Source organism: Microcaecilia unicolor, chromosome 3 (assembly GCF_901765095.1).
Source record: "Microcaecilia unicolor chromosome 3, aMicUni1.1, whole genome shotgun sequence".
NCBI lineage: Eukaryota > Metazoa > Chordata > Amphibia > Gymnophiona > Siphonopidae > Microcaecilia > Microcaecilia unicolor.
The window spans coordinates 208,403,596-208,409,841 of NC_044033.1; positions in this window are offsets into that span (position 1 = coordinate 208,403,596).

A 6,246-nucleotide genomic window follows, 5' to 3' on the forward strand; every position below is an offset into this window, starting at 1 on the left:
CAGGAAGCATTTTTTCACGGAGAGAGTGATGGATACTTGGAATGCCCTTCCATTGGAGGTGGTGGAGATGAAAGAGGTAACGGAATTCAAAAATGCGTGGGATAAACATAAAGGAATCCTGTTCAGAAGAAATGGATCCTCAGAAGCTTAGCGGAGATTGGGTGGCAGCACTGGTGGTTAGGAGGCAGGGCTAGTGGTTAGGAGGCGGGGCTAGTGGTTGGGAGGCGGGGCTAGTGCTGGGCAGACTTCTTCGGTCTGTGTCCTGAAAATGGCAGATACAAATCAAGGTGAGGTATACATATAAAGTAGAACATATGAGTTTATCTTGTTGGGCAGACTGGATGGACCGTACAGGTCTTTTTCTACCGTCACTTACTATGTTACTATGGTGTAAAAAAAACGCACTTAACTCTAATCTATAAACCTTGCCTAAAGTTAGGTGTGGCTTATATAATATGCGTAGCGCCTGTCCCGATGACTAAAATTTAGGTGCGACCATTTATATCAACTAAAACCTGATGTAAATATCTGTGCCTAATTGGGCTCATATCCTTTGCTGTCAATTAAAACATTCTTTTGCGCATTGTGTTGACATTGTAAGTTTTATACTATGCCAAACTTTGTATTGTTAATTGAGGGGCATTTTTACTAAGCCTCGTAAGCGCCTACGCAACACCCAATGCACAGAAATTCTGAGTTGCTGCGTGGCCAGTGCAGTAATTTCATTTTTTTTTTAACAAACGCCAGAAAATATTTTTATTTTCTGGCACAAGGGCAGTAATTGGCATTTTACGCGCATAGACCATTACTGCCCGGTTACCGCGCGAGACCTTACCGCTAGGTCAATGGCTGGCAGTAAGGTCTCAGACCCAAAATGGACGTGTGGCAATTTTCATTTTTGCCGCACGTCCATTTGCGGCAAAACGTTTTAAAATGGCATTTTTTTTGCAGGTGCGCTGAAAAATGATTCTGCGCACACCCAAAACACGCATCTACACTACCACAGGCCATTTTTCAGCATGTCTTAGTAAAAGGGCCCCTGAATATTTTTACTGCTCTAATTGTCTGTTGCTCATGTTTGATTTATTTTTACTGTACATCGGTTGGAGTGAATTCCTTCAAAAAGGCGGTAAATAAATCCTAATAAATAAATAAAACATACCCTGAGCCTCCCTCACTTCTCATCCCTTGTCCTGACACTCTCCAAAAGTCTCCTTACCTAGCTCTCTTCACCTGCCCCCTTCTTTAATACTCCCTGTGCTCCCCATCCCTTTCTCCCTGCCCTGACACACCTGAGCCCTTCTCCCCAACCTTCTGCCCCCTACTCTAATATCTGCTACCTACGTTCCTGTACCCGCTCCGCCAAACGCCTCTGGCGGAAATCTCGGGCCCTTGCTGATTTCTTACACTTTAAGTTCATGCTGACCTCCTTCCAATCTGCTCTTTTACGTGCCAAACAGGATTATTATATCCAACTGACCAACTCTCTTGGCTCTAACCCTGGACTTGTCTTCACCACATTGAACTCTCTCTTCAAGGTGCCCCCTCCCCCAACTCCCCCTTCATTATCTTCTCAGACCCTTGCTGAATTCTTTCACAACAAGGTTCAAAAGATAAATCTTGCTTTCTCTACCTCACCACCTCTCCCTCCACTAGTCCGTTCTCCTCTCTCTCCTTCCCCTCATTCCCTTTCCTCCTTTCCTGAAGTTACTATTGAGGAAACTACACTTCTCCTTTCTTCCTCAAAATGTACCACCTGTTCCTCTGATCCCATTCCCACCCACCTTCTTAATGCCATCTCTCCTGCTCTTATTCCTTTTATCTGTCACATTCTCAACCTCTCACTTTCCACTGCCACTGTCCCTGCTGCCTTTAAACATGCTGTGGTCACACCTCTCCTTAAGAAGCCTTCACTCGACCCTACTTGTCCCTCTAATTACCGACCCATCTCCCTCCTTCCTTTTCTCTCCAAATTACTTGAGTGTGCTGTTCACCGCCCCGCTGCCTTGATTTTCTCTCCTCACATGCTATTCTTGACCCACTACAATCTGGTTTTCGCCCTCTCCACTCAACCGAAACTGCGCTTACTAAAGTCTCCAATGACCTATTACTGGCTAAATCCAGAGGTCAATATTCCATCCTCATTCTTCTTGATCTTTCCGCTGCTTTTGACACTGTCGATCACAGCATACTTCTCGATACCCTGTCCTCACTTGGATTCCAGGGCTCTGTCCTTTCCTGGTTCTCTTCCTACCTCTCCCTCCGCACCTTCAGTGTTCACTCTGGTGGATCCTCTTCTACTTCTATCCCTCTGCCTGTCAGTGTACCTCAGGATTCTGTTCTTGGTCCCCTCCTCTTTTCTATCTACACTTCTTCCCTTGGTTCATTAATCTCATCCCATGGCTTTTCCTACCATCTCTATGCTGATGACTCCCAAATCTACCTTTCTACCCCTGATATCTCACCTTGCATCCAAACCAAAGTTTCAGCATGCTTGTCTGACATTGCTGTCTGGATGTCTCAACGCCACCTGAAACTAAATATGACCAAAACCGAGCTTCTCATTTTCCCCCCCAAACCCACCTCCCCGCCCCCCCCCCCCCCCCCCGTTTTCTATTTCTGTTGATGGCTCTCTCATTCTCCCTGTCTCCCCAGCTCGAAACCTTGGGGTCATCTTTGACTCTTCTCTCTCCTTCTCTGCTCATATCCAGCAGATTGCCAAGACCTGTCGTTTCTTTACAACATCTGTAAAATCCGCCCCTTTCTTTCCGAGCACTCTACCAAAACCCTCATCCACACCCTTGTCACCTCTCGCTTAGACTACTGCAATCTGCTTCTTGCTGGCCTCCCACTTAGTCACCTTTCCCCTCTCCAGTCGGTTCAAAACTCTGCTGCCCGTCTCGTCTTCCGCCAGGGTCGTTTTACTCATACTACCCCTCTCCTCAAGTCCCTTCACTGGCTCCCTATCCGTTTTCGCATCCTGTTCAAACTTTTTCTACTAACCTATAAATGTACTCACTCTGCTGCTCCCCAGTATCTCTCCACACTCGTCCTTCCCTACACCCCTTCCCGTGCACTCCGCTCCATGGATAAATCCTTCTTATCTGTTCCCTTCTCCACTACTGCCAACTCCAGACTTCGCGCCTTCTGTCTCGCTGCACCCTACGCCTGGAACAAACTTCCTGAGCCCCTACGTCTTGCCCCATCCTTGGCCACCTTTAAATCTAGACTGAAAGCCCACCTCTTTAACATTGCTTTTGACTCGTAACCACTTGCCTCCACCTACCCTCCTCTCTTCCTTCCCGTTCACATTAATTGATTTGATTACTTTATTTTATTTTATTTTTTTGTCTATTAGATTGTAAGCTCTTTGAGCAGGGACTGTCTTTCTTCTATGTTTGTGCAGCGTTGCGTACGCCTTGTAGCGCTATAGAAATGCTAAATAGTAGTAGTAGTAGTACTCTAGTAAATTCACTTCTTTGACTTATCTAAATTCAGGGGTGTTTATTCTTCTGCTGAGTGCTGATAGGTTGTAGAAAAGCTCTACCAAGTGAGGTGGATGGTTTTATTGAGGGTCTTGAGTGCTCCCATGGATCCATCCCTGGAACTCCTCCTTGCCCCTCTGTGCTCCCTACATTCCTAAGATTTGTGTATAGGAGAGACTGCCCAGTGTTGTAAAGGACTACCCTTATATACTCCATACTGTTCTTATAAAAGGGGTCCTACAGTGGACGAGAATAAACAGACACTGTACAGAAAGACTTAAAAGTGAGTCCTATGACCCCAGTGAGACATGGGAGGGGGGATTGTCATGTGAATTGATTTAGGCACGCCCACCTGAAATATGGTTTAAAAATCCCCTCCTCAGCCCTATTCCCAACCTTTGACTGTTCCTCCCCCCCCCCCCCCCCCCCCCCCCCCCCCCCCACTGCTGCCATCTCTCTCTGCTTCAGTGAGTGCAGGCTGCCCTCTGCTGGTCGCCTGCAGTTTGCTTTCTTAATACAAAGAAAATCCTTCTTAAGGATGCTCGAAATGGTCTCCACTTAATTTATCTTGGTGGGGTACACTTGATACGATCCAGATGATCATTACTCCACAATTTAATTATATTCCCAAGTCAATTCCAGGAAAATGCCCCCCAGGATTATATAAAAAGTTAGATTCTAAACTTTCCAAATTACTATGGAACAGTAAGTCCCCACACATGCCTTAAAAACTTTGAAAGCTCCCAGAGATCAAGGTAGAGTTAATTTCCCAGATTTCCATTCCTTTCACTCGGCATCCCCATTAAGATATGGGGAATTCTGGATCACACACAACTCTCGGAATTCCCATTCTTCGCCACGGTTGGAAATTGAAAAACACCTTCTCTACCCATGTTTATTGACATGGAATGTGCCTTTGACACTGAAGGATTATAAATTATTACAAGACAAGCAAAAACGCCTGTTTTGGAACAAATGAAATGGGCCCTAGGAAGGCTATCGTCTAAGTGTTTTCTCGTCTCTCTCCCCTGCCCTCCCTTCATGTCCAGCGATTCTCCCCTGCCCTGCCCTCCCCTCCATGTCCAGCGATTCTCCCCTCTCCTCCCATCCATGTCCAGAGATTCTACTACTACTACTTATCACTTCTATAGCACTACAAGGCATACGCACAGATACATATTCTCCCCTCCCCTCCATACCCAAGGTTGCAGAAGGGGCAGGCCCGGCTCGCGTCGCCTCCGGCCTTCTCTTGCCTTCCCTCTCAGTGTCCTGCCCTCCTCTGACATTATTTCGTCTTTCCGCGAGGGCGGGACACTGAGAGGGAAGGGAACGCTGGAGGGGAGCTGATGTAAGCTCATTAGCATACGGTTACCAACCCAGCCAGCCATCCAGGGATGCAAATTGACCAATTATTATATAGAGAGATACACAGGATGTTCTCATAACACTGGACAACGTTTTTCCATCAAGAAGATGACGTTCTTTAGATACTGCTATTTGGAATCATCCAGAGTTTAAGGTCAATAATGTCTGAATTCACTGGCCCAAATGACAATCATTAGAAATTTGGTCTCTATAACGTATACAAAATAATTTTTCCTTATGCTTTTTTCATGAACACTCTCTATCATGCAATTTAACACAATCTCAATATTTTAATTGGTGGAGACTTACACAGACTATTAAAAAATGTTTCATCTGTTTAGTGAAGCCCCAAGAACAATCCCTTCTGCAATTGTTATGTCACAAGACTATAACTGAGGGTAAAATTATTTCCACCATGTACAAATTCACAGATCACTCTTTTTAATATTTAATGGTGCAATTAAACTTTGGGAGACTGAATTGAATGTACAAAGACAAGAGATTGATTTGAATTATTTCTGGCTTAAGGTGTTAAGTACATAAGTGTTGCCATACTGGGACAGACCGAAGGTCCATCAAGCCCAGCATCCTGTTTCCAACAGTGGCCAATCCAGGTCACAAATACCCGACAAGATCCCGAAAAAGTTCAATACATTTTATGCTGCTTATTCCAGAAATAAGCAGTGGATTTTCCCCAAGTCAATTTAATAATAGTCTATGGACTTTTCCTTTAGGAAGCCGTCCAAACCTTTTTAAAACCCCGCTAAGCTAACTGCTTTTACTACATTTTCTGGCAAGTCATTCTGTTAGTCTTGCACCAAGAAGGTTTGATAACAGGAGACTGTTTGATGTCACAAGGCTGAAGCCAGTCTCTGCCCACTCTATCCAAGGAGGTTTTAATTCTCCCCAATGCAGCAGCCACCATCTTGGGACACCCAAAACAATGTAATCGATAGTGTGACAAGCTCCGCCTACTGGTTTCAGCCCACATAATGGGTGCCATAGGCTCATGCCATCTCCTGTGATCAAACCTCCTTGTCTTACACAATCACTCTACTTTGTTGCACCTAAATATATATTTGTAGCGCTGGATATGATGGCATGCTAGGGGTGGGAAGTACCACCGGGCTGCTGTGGTAGCCCAGCGGTACTTCCTGTTTAGCGAGTGGTAAGCCTGCGTTGGCCCGGTTTACCGCCATTTTGTAAAACGCACCCCTAAATCTGCCCATGAAAGGTCTTTTGGTTATGGTGCAATTAGTATCTGGAATTCTTTACCTTTTGAACATTCATTTAATTTTGACATATAGAATTTAGAAAGAAGCTGAAATCACATTTTTTTGTCAAGTTTGTTAATCTTTATATATGTTATTTCAGTTAAGATTGTGGATTTGATGGT